This window comes from Crocuta crocuta, unplaced genomic scaffold, assembly GCF_008692635.1.
Source record: "Crocuta crocuta isolate KB4526 unplaced genomic scaffold, BGI_CrCroc_1.0 scaffold165, whole genome shotgun sequence".
Taxonomy (NCBI): Eukaryota; Metazoa; Chordata; class Mammalia; order Carnivora; family Hyaenidae; genus Crocuta; species Crocuta crocuta.
Window position 1 is genome coordinate 1,641,099 of NW_027530502.1, and position 17,836 is coordinate 1,658,934.

A 17,836-nucleotide genomic window follows, 5' to 3' on the forward strand; every position below is an offset into this window, starting at 1 on the left:
GGTTTCCTTCTCTGCCTGACTTATTTCGCTCAGCATAGCACCATCAAGTTCCATCCATGTTGCTACACATGGCCAGATTNCGGTTTCCTTCTCTGCCTGACTTATTTCGTTCAGCATAGCACCATCAAGTTCCATCCATGTTGCTACACATGGCCAGATTTTATTCTTTCTCATTGCCATGTAGTTGAATGTAAATAATTTTAATACAATTAGGCCTCAATAGTGAGAAGGAAGAGTAAAGGAAGAATCAGTTAAATGCATGCTTCTCCAAAAAAGATTTCCTAAAAAAATAGAATATGGCCATAATGACTGACCAGTGCAGGTCTGCATTCTCTCTTTAATTATAGGCCAGTCAAAAATAAAGAAAGACTTCTCTTTATCCAAAAAGTGATGAGAAGACATATAGTAACGGGACCTGGCTTGGGGCTCTGTGACAGTCCATTTGAGAAGCAATCAATACTTCTATACATTTAAAGAACTAAATAAGGACTGAAAGAAAACCAAATGAAAGAAAAACAGAAACAAAAACAGAGACAGGATGAAGCCTTCTGTGGAGGTTTGTGAATAAACAGGTGGTTGTTCTGTGGATCCATGATATATAGTCAGCAGATATAACCTACAGAGGAAACTGAGTAAAAAGTCAGAGGTCTAGGAAGTAACATAAGCCAAAACAAAGATCAAGATCAGGCAACATAAAAGACACAGCAGCAGAAGCAAGGTTTTCAAATTTACATATACTTTACAAAGAGACAGAAGCCAATCCTAAAGTTAGCTAAAAAGGAATTTTAAGTAATAACAGGTACAAATAAGAACTAAAAATTCTTTTTTGGTGACTGCAAGGTTGGGAAGATTCCTGCCGGGCCGAGGACGTAGGATCACCTTTTCCCCTTCGACCTTTCCCAGAAGCCTTTGAATAAAATGGTTTCATCCCCCCACCACCAAAAAAAAAGGAAAAAAAAGAACTAAATTGACAAGTGGAGAAATAAAGAGCAAAATAGTTCTTGGGAGTAGTGACTGGCAGTCCGTAAAGCAGGAAAGAATTAGTGAAGCTGAGTTGTAAAATTAGCAAAAATTCAAGTTTGGTGTAAGAAGAACATCTAGTATATATTTAGGTATTTGCATTTAATATTTTTCTAACTCTTAAAAATGTAATCAAGTAAGCTTAAGCTTGAGGTAATGACATATCCACAATCTGTAACATTCCATAATCTAAAAACATCTTCTTTACAAATTAAAACAGAATATGTTTTTTGTCATTTTTCCCAATTTCATTGAAACACAGGCTAAATTTTGTCATTACTTTTTTTTTTTTAACTAAGCTTGCATCTACCTCCTTAAAAAAACACCTATGGCCCCTAAGTAGTTCAACTGGTTAAGTGTCTGACTTGCTCTCAGTTCAGATCATGACTGCAGTATTGTGGGATCGAGCTCTGTACTGGGTTCTGTGCTGAGCATGGAGTCTGCTTGAGATTCTCTTCTCTCTCCATCTGCCCCTCCTCCCCAGCTCTCTCTCTCTCTCTCTCTGTCTAAAATTAAAAAATCAAATATACAGGGAATGCAAACTGGTGCAGCCATTCTTGAAAATAGTGTAGAGGGTCTTCAAAAAATTAAAAGTAGAATTACCCTATGGCCCAGCAATGGCACTACTAGGAATTTATCCAATGAGTATAGGAGTGCTGATTCATAGGGGCATATGTACCCCAATGTTTATGGCAGTGCTTTCAACAATAGCCAAATTATGGAAAGACCTCAATGTCCATCAACTGATGAATGGATAAAGAAGACGTGGCTTATATATAGAATGGAATACAACCTGGCAATGAGAAAGAATGAAATTCTGCCATTTGCAACAATGTGGATGGAACTGGACGGTATTATGCTAAGTGAAATAGGTCAGAGAATGACAAATTTCATATATTTTCACTCATATGTGGAATTTGAGGAACTTAACAGAAGACCATGGGGGAAGGGGAGGGGAAAAAAGTTTCGAACAGAGATGGAGGCAAACCATAAGAGACTCTTAAATAATGAGAACAAAACGGTAATGAATTTGTGTTGTTTTAAGCTGCTAAATTAATGGTACTCTGTTATATTAACAACAGGAAATGAGTACACTAAGTCAGGGAAAAAAAAGATAACAAAGAGAAAAGGCTAAACTAGAAGGTATCAAAAGTTGAGGTTGAAGATGCATACCTTTGAGTTTATAACTTAAAGACTCTCTTAGATGGGAGTCCACCCAGATGATAAACCCCAGGTCCTTGTTCACAAGTGCAATCTACTGAAGTAGAGTAGGAGTGAAGGTTGTTGGAGCTTAACAGGGCAAAGAATGCTGAGCCTATGAGTCATTATTAAGGTTACCCAAATGGAAGAATGAGAGCATAGGTGAGTGAAGTAGAAGCAATTAAATGCCAATGTCCTCAATGGAGAAACAAAAGCAACTAGAAATTGGTAAAGGAAACCACTGCAAATGGGTCAAAGATATTAAAACTTTACAGAATGGAGCTCAACTGAGAAAGAAGTTTTGCATGAAAAAAATTTAGAAATGTCTGTTTGAAAGCACAAAAATGCCAACACCATCACTAAGCTCTGGGATAAGGGATTAATGAATTCTATTTCACAGGCAAAGATGACACAAGAAAAAAAAAAGAGCTAGGAGAAAGATCAGCTGACTGTGGCACCATGGAAGCAAAGAGAAAAAAGAAAACGGTAGACAGTGTCAAATACAACTTAAAAGTCAAGATGTTATCCAAGATATGTCTACTGAATTTGATGAGTGGCAGAGACAGAAGCCAAGCTATAATGTCTTAAGAAGTGACTGTAAGGTGAAACTTAACAAGTAAAGGCAGCTCCTGTATGTGAAGCAAGCAAGAGGGGAGGTGGCTTGAAGGATGGCATTAATGAAACTAAAGGCACCTCACATATAAATGCCAATGGGAAAGGCCCAGTTGAGAGGCAGAGACTGTAGATACAGAAGAGAAAGGATGATGATGATGGTATTAATAATAATAATAGCAGTAGTAATATATAAGGTCCATGAGAAGGCAGAGGATGTGGAAGCCAAAGTACAAATGAGTGATTAGTTTTCAGAACCAGATTCTCCCTGTTATATTAGGAGGGAAGAAGGAGGGATCTGATCCAAGTAGAGATCTGCTTGTAGACTAGGACAGATGGGCTGAGGAACTTTTGTCAGGTGGCTTTCATTCTTTTTGTGAAATAAAAGGAGAGGTCATCCACCAAAGGTGGAAGGGGAGAAGGGGGAAACGTGAAAAGAGTAGAGGACTGACATAGTCAAGAGAAGAGTAGGAATAGGAATTCAGTTGGGGATATACCCTATTATGAGGTTTGCTACAGCAACAATCAAATGAAGGAATTCGGGCACCAGTGACTTTGCTCGGGTTTCGTATAACAAATGACAAGAGGAAAGAAGGTTATCATTTGGGCAAGAAAAAGGGCTGATGGGAAAGTGATGGGTCAATGGACCAAACATCCAGAGAGAATATTGAGCAGATTGAAAAGAAAGGAGATGGCTCACTAATTTGAGCTGCTGTTTCAATCAATCACTTTGGAGGTACAACAGTTTCAAATAACAACAAAAGTCAGGATGTGCGTGCACAAGCAGGTGGCTGGAGGGACAAAGAAACAGATTACTGCACTTGTGAAGGTCAAGGAGCAGTTATCCATAACACCATAAAAGTTACTGGAGATAATAGGAGCTCTGGGTGTGGAAAGCAAGACACTGAGCCTGGTGGTAAAATCTTCAATGACTGAGGAGTGACCAGGTGGTCAGAGGATAATAGCATCAAAAAAGAACTCTTCAATTCCAGGCAGGTAAAAGTTCAACTGGCCATAAGTTGTCATAAATGATTAAAGTTGTTAAAAGCGTTAGCTCTGTAGTAAGGACCTGCTCCCTTACTCGCTACATAAATCTGTAACTTTTAATGCATCACTCAACATCTCTGAGTTTGTTTCATCATCTCGTGTAAGAATAAAACAAGTTCCTGTGTCATTGAGTCACTGTGGAGATTAAGTTAAATAATAAATGTGGAGTGTTTAACAAATACCTGGCATTGAAGAAGCACTAAATAAATAATAAAAATAATCTGTTTTGAAAGGAATTAATTCTTCAATATGATTCATGAAGTAGAATGCTCAGAATTGAGCCTGCTGCACAATGCTGGCTACAGCATGTAAACTTTAAGGAGTGCTTTGTGTAGGACCTGTGGCCCCACTTGTATTTTTCCTGCCTTTATTTCCATCTGTCTCATTTCTTTGCTTGCTTTAGATTTTATTCAACTTTTGTGTTTCTTGTTCTGTTTAAACAAGGCCTGATACATATATTTGAAAAATAAAAGCTAGTCAGAACACGTGAATATTCTTTACCTCTTTTTCATCACCTTCTCATGACTACTAACAAGTCTCATAGCAGAAAGGAGTTAAAAATCCAAGCCTGAGATTTGATGTTCAGAAAGACCTGTGTTCAAGATTGTCCTTTGGTGGGCATCTAGAACTTGGATTTGGGGTGGGTTGACATTACCTTACTGATAAAAGTGGCCAAATTATCTGTACAAACAATGTGCTTAGTGCTGAATACCTGTCTTTCTTCTAGAAGTCTGGAATTCTGGTACATGTTGTGCCTATGTGATCAGCCCCACTATAAACTTTGGGTGCTGAGTTTCTAATGAGCTTGCCTGATGGCCTTTCACACTTAATACCATTTGTTGCTGGGGGGAGTTAAGTGTGACTCCGGGAGCTTGTGCCTGGTTTCTCCTCGAATTCTGCCTCCCTCTTTCCTTTTCCCATTGTTGATTTTGCTTTCTTTCTTTTGCTGGCCATGAGTATCATGAGTATGACAATATGCTAAGTCCTGAGAGACCTCATAGGAAATCATCCAAGCTGGGCTTCCTGGGGGAGCCCTGACACATGAGTTTTTGTCTTAGCTGATAACACCAGCACTATACTGTTAAACATTCTGAATGTGTCCTCAGGTCAGTAGGTTTTACATACGAGTTCAGTTTTCTACATCAACTCTTTAAGAAAAAGATACAAGGAAAAGCCACCTAAATAGTACAGTTCTTCATCAACAGGCTTAGAGTATATTCCTTCCAGGCACTGTGACCTAGAACATGAACTTCACAGGTTTGAATCCTAGTCCTGCTGTGTATCAAGTGGGCAAGCTAGTATGTCTAGCTTAGTTTCTTCATCTGTAAAATTAGAATAATAATAGGACCTATCTCAAAGGGACTTGCAATGATTAAATGACTTCTATATAGAGTACTCAGACCAAACACATGGCACATAGTGCTTTATGTGTGTTATTATTCCCTCACATTCAAAATATATATTTTTATTCTTTTGTGGCTTAATTATATTGATATTGTTACCTCCAAGTATTAGATATGTTAAATTTCTTAAAATAAGACTTTTTAAAAAATTGAAGCTACAAATAATAAAATCTAAACTACAAAAGACAGAATTGTTTTGGTCTTGAAATGACAAAATTGAAATCAAATCTTGGGATTAAACCCTATGTTAACATAAAAGCTTCTTTTAATACCTAAGAATGTCCTGGGAGACCTCATAGTGAATTATCTGTCCCTTGGTCATGTGAGTAGTCTTCTTGAGAATGACCCAACATATAGTCTCATTCCTCTAAAATTCTAAAGATTGTAGAGGTCTGTAGCCAGATCAACTGTAGTGCAAGAGGATGATCATGTAAGATAACCACAGAGTCCGCAGTGTCAAAGTGAGGCAACTGTTTTTTCCTGCCTATAACTATTATATTCAATTTACTAGTATCCTTTTTACAAGATAGCCTATCTCTCCCCTACCAATGACATTTAAAAAATGTCTGGTTTGTTACAATTGAATTACATAGTATGTATTCATTACTGGACTTAATTGGTTCAGTAGTGTTCCAGGGTCTCAGGAAAGCAGAATCCAGGTAGAGAGAGACCATCAACCAGCCATACCTATAATATCCTGTCTTATTTCAAGTCTGATTAAAGAAGAGCTTCTAAGCAACTGCCATGCAACCACAAAATGAGATCAATTATTCAACACAGAGGAATAATAGCATGTACTAAGTTCATAGTAATAAATCAAGTTCATAGTAATAAATCATGCATTGCTGACTTCTATTTTTTTAGTACCTGGGACTTTGACCTCAAACTTGCCAGAATTTGAGAGCCACTAATGACAAGGAACCTTGTGTCCTATTAGAACCACACTCCATGTGGCTCTATCTAGATGGCTGATATCATCACTGGGAGAAGTACTTACATAAATAACAAATTGCTGGCCACATAAATAATTGGCAGAATGCCAAAATCTAGATCAAGAGGAGTAGCTGTTGAGGATCAGTTTATATAGATGATCTATTATGATCAGCATTCCCCCTGAAAGCAAGCTAAATTAAACCTATTTGGTTTACCTCTCTGTTAACATGCTTTCCAAGAAAATATTATACCAGATGAAACATCTCTATTCTCTATTTTAGGTAAGAAGAAGTCAAATTTCCAAAGCATTTTGAACAGCAAGTAAGTTCAAACTCACCATTGCAAGCGTACTGACAGTTGGTTTCTTTTCTTTCTTCTCTTTTTTACTGAAAAACATAAACAGAATTGCACAAAGGTTTTAAATTATATAAATTTTTAAAGGACCAAATTAGCATAGATCCTCTATTTTTTTTTTAAAAATTAATATTTTTAAGAGAGAGAAAGACAGAGTACAAGTGAGGGAGGGGCAGAGAGAGAGGGAGACAGACTCCAAAGCAGGCTCCAGACTTTGAGTTGTCAGCACAGAGCCCGACACAGGGCTCAAACTCACAAACCATGAGATCATGACCTGAGCCCAAGTCAGATACTTAGCCAACTGAGCCACTCAGGCGCCACATAGGTCCTATATTTAACAGCAAATAGGAAAAAGAAATATGTCTATAATATATTATTCCATAAAAATTACATTAATAGTATATCCCATTTATGAAGTTTAAAAATGTTTACATGTATCTTAGAAATCTATATATGTGGTTATCATTGGGTATTGAGATTTCTATCAAAATATTCTCTTCTTCGTGCCTTTGATATTTCCTAATTTTCTATGATGAATACACAGACACCTAACTTTTGCAATGTGAAAAATAATGCTGAAAAAAGAGAGCTTCCTGTTTTTATTCTACAGACAGTTCCTGAGTTACAATGGTTTAACACTGGCACGGCAAGAAAGTGTTATGCATTCATTAGAAACTACACTTCCAACATGGAATTTGGATCTCTTCCCCGAGCTAACATGCAGTACAGTACTCTCCAGTGACGCTGGGCAGCCACAGTCACCTAGAGCTCCCAGACAGCCATGCAGTAACAAGGGTAAACAACCCATACACTTAAAACCGTTCTGTAACCACACAACCATTCTGTTTCCAGTACAGTACTCAATAAGTTACATGAGACAGCCAACACTTTATCATAAAATAGGCTTCGTGTTAGCTAATTTTGCCCAAGCATACACTAATGTAAATATTCTAAGCATGTTTAAAACAGTTTAGGCTAAACTATGATGTTCAGTAGGTTAGATGCAGTAAAGACATTTTCAACTAAAACGATACTGTTAACTTAGGATGCGGTTATGGGGATATAGCCCCCATTTATCCCCATAATCCCATCCTAAGTTAAGGAAGATCTGTAACTAGAAAATCAGTCATGCTGTCCCGAGTTAATTCCCTTAATTATCATCTAAGTAATTCTAGCAGTTGATATTCTATCTATGTACTACCTAGATATTATCCTTAATAATTCCCTCTACTAATGGAGAGTAGTGTCAATCAGATGTTGGGCATAAACAAACCTAAGAAGAAAGGTAATTAAATCACTCTGTATGAGCTAATCTAATTCTGCAAGGATATCTGGAGTCCTAAATGTACCAGTACAACAATAAATTCAATCCAGAAAAGCTATGGTAAAAAAAAAAAAAAAAAAAAAAAAAAAANTATAAGCTGTCAGAAAGATGTCCTCAGGAATAAGAAGGCTAATTATTATTTCGAATCCAAATTCAAATTAACTGTATCCTGTTTTCTACTCTGTATTAACTGCCACCTACGGCATGAAGTAAACCTCTGTATCTTTACTTTCATATGTACAAAATGAAAGACTATTTCAGAGAAACATCACTTTATTTTCATACAGATTTTCAAGTTCAAAAGTAAATTCATCTTTGTTCTTTATGCTAAGTGAGGTCAAAGAATTGAAGAGACTTCTAAGGAAAAAAAAATCCACAGCTTACCCCATATTTGGCTTTAAACTGATGTTAATCGGACATGAAAACACACAAAACACACAAACATAACTCTTCAGATTTGGTCCCACCCTATTCCCAGTAAAGCATGGTTTCAGTATCTCTGGAACCAGGATGAGAGGAAAAAAATAGTCACATATAATTGAATTTTAGCTCCAAGCTTTTTATTTATTTTTTCATTCTCTAAAACTGCTGCTACTCTGAAAAATTTATAATGTTCCAGATGCTGGCTAAGTAAACACTTCCCCTACACAATCTCATTTAATCTTATCTCAATCTCTTCAGGGCAGGCACATTTTTGTCATTCTGTCAGAGCTGAGAAAACTGCAGGTGAATAGAGTTCATGAACTTGTTCAAGGTCACACAGCTGGACTAAAGCCAAGTTTAAGTGGAAGAGTCTCTCCCCCAAACACTAAGCTATTCAGTGCAACCTCAGACTTCTGAGATACCACATTATATAGAAATGCACTTTCATATTGATCTCTCATCCCTACTAGATTATGTCCTTATTCGCATCAGCTTAAAACAGTGTTTACAAAAGGCAGGTTGCTTATCAAACCTTTACAAATACATAGATTCCAAATGACACTATTATCCAAGCATTATATATACACTAGCAAAGCCATGTGCTTCTTCATAATTCCAATTTAGAACACAGTTTAAACAAAAACAACTGATAGAAAAAAAGATCAGCTTTGTGGTTATCAGAGGCTGAGGGAGGTGGAAAACAGAGGGAAGTTTATCCAAAGGTACAAAGATAAGGAAGTCCCAGGGATGTAATGTACAACATGATGAGTATAGTTAACATGAGTACATGATGAGTGCTGTATGATACATATGAAAGTTGTTGAGAGTAGATCCTAAGAGTTCACACCACAAGTGGAAAATTTTTTGTTTTTATTTTTATTTTATGTGTATGAGATGATAGATGTTAACAAAATGTACTGTGATAATCTTTTCACAATATATGTACATCACACCATTATACTGTATTCTTGAGCTGAGATAGTGCTGTATGTCAATTATATCTCAAGAAAACTAGAAAAAACATATAATTGTATTAAAAATGGATTAAAATCAGTGATGACAGGCATAATTTAATAAGAATTACTTATGTAAAAAAAACAAATTTGTTNAAACACAAAAAAAATTGGAAAAAAAAAAAAAAAAAAAAAAAAAGTCTATAAGCTGTCAGAAAGATGTCCTCAGGAATAAGAAGGCTAATTATTATTTCGAATCCAAATTCAAATTAACTGTATCCTGTTTTCTACTCTGTATTAACTGCCACCTACGGCATGAAGTAAACCTCTGTATCTTTACTTTCATATGTACAAAATGAAAGACTATTTCAGAGAAACATCACTTTATTTTCATACAGATTTTCAAGTTCAAAAGTAAATTCATCTTTGTTCTTTATGCTAAGTGAGGTCAAAGAATTGAAGAGACTTCTAAGGAAAAAAAAATCCACAGCTTACCCCATATTTGGCTTTAAACTGATGTTAATCGGACATGAAAACACACAAAACACACAAACATAACTCTTCAGATTTGGTCCCACCCTATTCCCAGTAAAGCATGGTTTCAGTATCTCTGGAACCAGGATGAGAGGAAAAAAATAGTCACATATAATTGAATTTTAGCTCCAAGCTTTTTATTTATTTTTTCATTCTCTAAAACTGCTGCTACTCTGAAAAATTTATAATGTTCCAGATGCTGGCTAAGTAAACACTTCCCCTACACAATCTCATTTAATCTTATCTCAATCTCTTCAGGGCAGGCACATTTTTGTCATTCTGTCAGAGCTGAGAAAACTGCAGGTGAATAGAGTTCATGAACTTGTTCAAGGTCACACAGCTGGACTAAAGCCAAGTTTAAGTGGAAGAGTCTCTCCCCCAAACACTAAGCTATTCAGTGCAACCTCAGACTTCTGAGATACCACATTATATAGAAATGCACTTTCATATTGATCTCTCATCCCTACTAGATTATGTCCTTATTCGCATCAGCTTAAAACAGTGTTTACAAAAGGCAGGTTGCTTATCAAACCTTTACAAATACATAGATTCCAAATGACACTATTATCCAAGCATTATATATACACTAGCAAAGCCATGTGCTTCTTCATAATTCCAATTTAGAACACAGTTTAAACAAAAACAACTGATAGAAAAAAAGATCAGCTTTGTGGTTATCAGAGGCTGAGGGAGGTGGAAAACAGAGGGAAGTTTATCCAAAGGTACAAAGATAAGGAAGTCCCAGGGATGTAATGTACAACATGATGAGTATAGTTAACATGAGTACATGATGAGTGCTGTATGATACATATGAAAGTTGTTGAGAGTAGATCCTAAGAGTTCACACCACAAGTGGAAAATTTTTTGTTTTTATTTTTATTTTATGTGTATGAGATGATAGATGTTAACAAAATGTACTGTGATAATCTTTTCACAATATATGTACATCACACCATTATACTGTATTCTTGAGCTGAGATAGTGCTGTATGTCAATTATATCTCAAGAAAACTAGAAAAAACATATAATTGTATTAAAAATGGATTAAAATCAGTGATGACAGGCATAATTTAATAAGAATTACTTATGTAAAAAAAACAAATTTGTTTAAAAAGTCTGTAAGCCATGATATAAAAACGAAGGTATGTGCAGGTTCCAAAAAATTTCTTTACTATATCCTTCCATACTCTCAATACTTCTTACACCAATATCCCTGTTTGTATATTAAGGACATAGTTCTTTAAGAGATCTAGTAAAACAAAAATTAAAAACAAAAGGGGAAGTATCCTTCTTCCACTCTATGGAGTATTTTTCCTTTTGTGTATACGCAATTTTTTATTATGAAACCTTTCAAATAGAACAATTAAAAGAATACTAATAATGACGACCCATATAAGATTCACTACCTAAATTCAACAATTGTTAACATTTTGACCATATTTTCTTTATTTACATAAGTATGTATTATCATTGTTAATATTCTGCTGAGCCATTTGAAAGTAAGTTGCAAACATCATGGCATTTCATGTATTTTCCCACTATTTTCACATTTCAGAAAATTAACAGCAATCTGGCTATCATCTAATATCTAAGCTACAAAGTGTCCAAAATTGTTTTCTACAGGTTTTTCCTCTTTTGTTTTTGAACTCAGATGTAATTGAGGTCCACACAATATACTGGGTGGTTTTTCGTCTTTAGTCTCTTTTTTAAATCTAGAAGTCCTTCTGCCCCCTCTACCCACATCGACTTTTTATAATAAGATGTCATATAGAATGTTCTGCATCTTAGATATGTCAGTTTCAAACTGAGTCCAAATTGAGATGTGCAGTAAGCATAAAATACACAGCAGATGTGAAGACATTATATGAAAAAGAGAATGTAAACTATATCATTAATAATTCTGATTACATATAGAACTTGTATTTTAGACATACTGGGCTCTTTAAAATATACTTTCAAAACTAATTTCACTTGTTTCTTTTTATGTTTTTAATGCTGCTACTAGAAAAATAACAATTACAAATGTGGCTCCCATTGTATTTCTGTTGGACAGCAACCATCTAGACGCTCACTAGGATTCTAAATGTCTAAATGTTTCTGCAAACATACTTCCTGGGTGATGACAAGTCACTAATTCAGGACTCTACCAGGAGTGACGCCAGGTGTGATTACTTGGTTAAGATTGCTAACTGCAAAAACCTCTCCACTGAAAATCCCCCACTTTCCTTTTTGCAATTAGTAAAAATTTGGGATAATTTTTAGATACAACTTTCCTGAGTCATTTAAGATCCATAACAATCTTTGCCTGAATCAACTATAACAATGCAGGTTTGAATTAGATAGCTGGCATTCTTCTGTGAAGAACATTCCGTAATTCTCACTACCTCTCCCACTTTTTAAAAATTTCCGTCTTCACGATTCATGCATTGTACTATATACAGTATTCCATAATCCAATACAGTGAAGCCAGCTCCTGTGTCCTTTTAGACAATTCCACTGAGCAAGATGCTCCAGGCTCCCTTTGCATCTCTCTGCATCCCACACACGGGGTAAAGATTCCATTTAGTGAGGAATGGTACTTAGAAACCAAGATCTGGCACTAAGTGTACTCACTCCTATTGTCCCGTTCCAGGGACAAAAAGTCAACTTTTTTAAAATTCGTGAGTTCATATTGAAGTTTCCAGTTCAAATTTAACATTATTCTTAAAACCTTATTTTATGCCCATATTTGTACTTCTCATCTTTTACACTATAAAATCTTGGTTCCTAATAACATTAATATATTTACTATTTTATTTTATCCTTTTTATTACAATTGACAACTACCAATGAACCTACTGAGCAAAGTTTAAAATTTCTTACTTAAGACACTGCACTGTGAGCAAAATTTACTTAAAATTTCCCTTTGGGGGTTCCATTATCAATAATTTCACACAATGCTAGTAGCTTCTTTAGCAAAGGCTTCTCCTTTCAGAATTTCTCATATAAGCGTCAGCTATGCCTTGACTTTGGAAAAAAAAAAAAAAAAAAGGTTCGGGGGGACACCTTAATGCAGTTTTGGCCTTCCGTCCGTCTGGCATGCCACAAACACGCCAATGTTTACGCGTCCGGAATGCGAGAGACTCGACCACGCTGCAAAGCACACGCAGCACATGTCCGGGTGCGTCGTGAAGCAGAGATTCACAAAGCACAGAAAAGGGATGTGAAAACACTGGCGTGTGGGGGCCTCAGGGCTGAAGAAGAAGCTCACCGCGGCCATGGGAAGATGTAAACGCCGTCCTCAACTCAGCCGGCGAACTTCTGCAGAAAAACCACTTGCGTTTATAGTTAAAAATATCATTGCCACCATCAACTCTTCAGTTATTACAGAGCCGGAGGCTAGAAACAAATTTCCCAAATCTCTCAAGCCACCGTAAGTGTGAAAGCGAAACAGACTGGCTACCTTTTTTTGCCCATTTTCCAGTTCTTCTCTGCTTTTCCATTGCTGCCTCCTTCCTGATCCATCGCGACCTGAGAAGAAACCACAGGCCTTGAATCAGATGCAGGAGCCGCCGGAAGCTGGAGGTGACACCGAGGGGGTAGCGGGAGGGCGGAGGCGCATCCCAGACTTTGCCCGACGCCGCCGCGGCGGCCGCCCCGTCGGCCCTCGGGAGCGTGATGCTTCCCCTCCCCCCACCCCCGCTGCAGCAGCTCAGGCTCCCGCTGCCTGCACCCCGCCGGCTCTACGCGCTCCGGCCGCAGAGCGCGGCGCGCGTGGCGAGCGCCGAAACCCTGGGGGCCGGGGTGCCTCGGGGGCTCCCCGGGGGAGTCTAGTGCTCCCCTCGCTTGGGCCCCCGCGAACTCGCAAAGAGGAATTCGCCTTCCCTCTTCCCCAAAGCCTTTTTCCCACGGGGACCAAGCTCAGGAAACTGGAGAGCCCAACCCCTCCTGCGAACTTGTCCCCATCTAGCCCTCAGCTTCGCGCGCCCCTACCTCGGGCTTTCTTTCCTAACTTCGACCGAGACGGGGATTTTTGAAAGAAGAGATTCAGATCTTAAAGGAAAGGCCCGGCGGACTCGAACAGCGGCCCCGGCTTCTTAGAGCCGCGAGGAGCCGCTGCTCGAATGCGCCCCGTTTCCTGCGTCCGGGGGAGTGAGGCCAGAGGCCCAGCCCCCGCCCGCCTCTGGCCTGGATGCTGATTGCTCGAGTTACGAAACAGGTTGATTTTGCGGGAGGAGTGTCCTCCTTTCTATAGCCCCTCAGCAGAAGAGTTCGGAGACGAGCGCTAATCAGCTGAATCATCGGGGACAGGTACATTTATAGTCATGTCTCTACATGTCCACATCACGCTCCATATCCATGGAATTATAAATATATCACAGAAACGAGAATATTTTATATACATACAGATTATATAATATATAATATACATGTATATTATATACATATAATATATATGCATGTAATATGCAGATGTATATACATATAATATACATATACTTACAGTATACATGTAATATACATATACATATGTATATAACATCCATATAAATATCCATATTTATTACATTAATTACATTACTGAATTACATTAATGAATAATTTATTTTATTTTAATTACATATTTATATATTTACATACATGTATACATTTTATATATGTATATTTAAAATATACATGTGTGTTAACACAAGCTAAACTTTTCTTTCTAGCAGCACCTGTAAAAATGCCAGGTGAAAATTTTCTGCGAGAGTCTTTAGTATGCTTGACAGTTTCTGAGGTATATCTGTGCATCTTCTACTTCAAGATAAATGGAAAGAAATAAGAAGACTTTAAATGTGTAAGTTGAGATAGGCATTTCAAGGTAAAAATAATATTTAAATGTATGTGACCTTAAAGAAAATAAAAATAAAAGTATGTAACCTTTACAGATGTTAGCCATCCAATCAGAGCCCATGGTTCATTTCTAAACGCTCACACTTTAATTGGAATTATTAAAAAAAGTATCATGTATTTTAGCATATTATTTTAGTTGTCATTTAATTCCATATTTACTGCTACCATTTACTATTTTTTCCTGTCCACTGTTTTCTTCACTTTGATGAAAAGTAAGTGCAATCTTTGCAATAAAATTCATAAAGCAGTGTTAACTCACATAAGAACTTTTCTTACTTCTTATAAACCTAGGGGAAGCATGTTTCTGTCACCTTTAGTCTTCATTCTCTGACTTATATGTGTGCCTCTCGGCTAGCTGCAGAAGTGTATAAGAAGAAAAACCTTTTATTTTTTATTTTTTTACTGCATAGGTCTTTTCCCTACTTTATTTAAGGAAAACATACTTCAAAGCCCTAATTTCCTTTCCATCTTTCACTCCAAATAGTCTGTGTCATTTTCTGGTTTCTCTTTAGATTGTACCAATCTTTCGCCTTTTACCAAATATTCTATGCCTTTTTTTTCTTAGCCATAAAACCAAGTTCTTTGCAAACTGTAAATTAGATACCACTAATTTTCTCTATGTTCTAATTGGATATACATGTGTATGGCATTGGTTCACTGGTTAAAAGCTTAACCAGTGGGTCCACCTGGAACAAATGTATAAAGCTTTCATCTTTTTCACATTCATTTTTAATGTGATTCATGAATCTGCTTCTGTTTCCACTGTTGTTTTACTTTGTCCCATCTTTAATTTATGTGATCTTGTTATATTTTGTGTATCTGTGTAAATGGCCTTATCCTCCCTGAAACAATGTAGGATATTTCTTTAAAGTATAATATTATGGTAATACTATGTCTACAGGCTTGAGCTTCAAGTGAAAATCTCTATCAAGGACATAGGTAGCTTAAAGATTAGAATAGCCCGAAGAGTTTTTAATAAAGCTCCCTTTTTCTATTATACATTTTTCTAAATTTTTTTGCTCCACTGGCATGAAAATATGGTTATAAAATATGAGAGATCTAAAATAATGGACTGTTTTAGCTATTTCTAAGCCACAGTCTTGACTTCTTTAAAGATTCTGACTCCTGTCAGCATTACAGCCCACTACTCCTGGTAATATCAAACAACTGAACGTGGCATTTCCTCCTCAAGTTTCATTAATTTCCAGCGAAACCCAAGTCTTCACTCACATACCTTCATACAAGCAGCTACTTTTCCTTTTAAAAGTGTGCTTCCTGGGGCACCTGGATGGTTTAGTCGGTTAGGCATCTAACTTCAGTTCACGTCAGGGCCTCATGGTTTGTGAGTTTGAGCCCTGTACTGGGCTTTGTGCTAACAGTTCAGAGTCTGGAGCCTGCTTTGGATTCTGTGTCTCACCTCTCTCTGCCCCTCCGCTGTTCATGCTCTGTCTCTCTCTGTCTCTCAAAAATAAATAAACATTATAAAAAATTTTAAAGTGTGCCTCCCCATAATTCTGCACCTTCCTGTCCTCCACCAGCATGCAGTCCTTTTAACAACTTGTCTCTACTGTCCCCAGACTCAACATTTGTGTCCCTCCGCATACATGTGGGAATAATACTAACTCGCATTTAGTAAGCAATATACGTGTATCAGGAACTATCCCAAGCACTTGAAAGGGATTAACTCTTTTAATCTTCAGAATAATCCTATGAAGTGGGTACTATTATTATTGCTCCCATTTTACAGTGGGAGAAACTAAGGTTTCCATGATTTGCCCAAAGTCACATAATTGGTTAAGCAGCTGACCCAGGACCTGAGGGCAGTCCAGCTCTCCTAACTATACTCTTAGCCACTAGTCTACACTGCAGTACACTATTACAGTGCACTCCACTCCACTGCCTTTCTGACCCCCGTGAAACATTTTCATCTATAACTTACCATCTTAGAAAACATGCATATCTCACTACCACCAACTCTATCATATTTAAGAGTTCCACTTAGCTTCAAAGGGCTGCAACACGTTATTTCTCTCTGACCATCTTCATCTACCTCAACTCTTTATATTTTCTTCCTTGCCCCCAACATATACACACATGTTCATTCCCTTTCAGCCTCAGATGATTGGCACTTTTTCTTAATCCTAAATGGAAATGTTTCCACATGTAAATCTGTAACTAAATTGATTTACAACCATTTTTGTCTTTAGTATCTGACTCCACTAAACAATTTGGGACTTAGAGTCAGAAAAATAGATTCAAATACCATTTCTCTTCTTATTTACTGCATAACTTTGAACAGGTTACTTCTTTTTCAGTTAAGTCTTTGGTGGAGAGGGGATAATAATGGTACTTTATAGTGTCATTGAAAGATTAGGTGATTTGTGTATTTAAAAGGCTTCTGCAGTGCCCGAAACACCCCAAAACACTCAACAACTGTTATAAATTAGAATGATATCTCTTCTTGATCTATTTCTGCCCTTTCTTGTCACTCTTCACCACTCATGTATGTAGCTACATTTATTTATTCTCTCTCTCACTCTCAGTAGAGCAATAGAAGAAAAAAAGCCAGCACCTAAATAATAAAGAAAATGAACAATACTATTTCATATCTTCTTTGCCACTCCCCCCAGCATCTGTCACCACAAATATTGAATACTACAACAACTTCAAAGCTGGTCTCTCTACTTCTACCTTTACCCCTCTTTAACAGTCTCTTTCTACCCCTCCCCTCTCCAAAGTCCACTGTTAAGAGTAAGTCACATTCTCTCACTATCCCATGATTTCCTCAGAGTAAAATCCAAAATCCTTCCATGGCCTGAAAATCCCTATATGATCTGGCCCACTCATTTCTGATTTAATATCCTATCAATCTTCCCTCATTCTGTCCCAGTGTCATCAGCCTCTGTTCTTTGAACTACCAAGCATACCTCCACCTTGGGGCATTCACTCTTACCATTATCTCTGCCGGAAACTCTCTTCCCTTAAGACAGCTATCTAGCATGACTCATTTCCTCTTTTTTCAAGCCTTTTCTCAAATGTCACGCTATTTTGCTTGAAGCACTGAGAAACAGTGTCTGGCACGTGGTAAATGCTTATGAAATATGTGTTAAGTACATGAATGGAAAAAAAATGAATGAGCCACTTGATTCAAGGACTTG

General features: G+C 37.2%; 1 pseudogene across 1 annotated transcript in view; it reads right to left on the reverse strand.

Moving 5' to 3' along the window:
• The window catches only part of LOC144233777 (ATP-dependent translocase ABCB1-like), a 131,958-nt pseudogene that overhangs the window by 1,113 nt on the left and 113,009 nt on the right, over nt 1-17,836 (reverse strand). The window contains exons 2-3 of the transcript XR_013335755.1: nt 13,246-13,313; nt 6,553-6,601 (exon numbers count right to left, since the gene is read on the reverse strand). The product of XR_013335755.1 is annotated as an ATP-dependent translocase ABCB1-like (transcript). The remainder of the gene's footprint in view (nt 1-6,552; nt 6,602-13,245; nt 13,314-17,836) is intronic.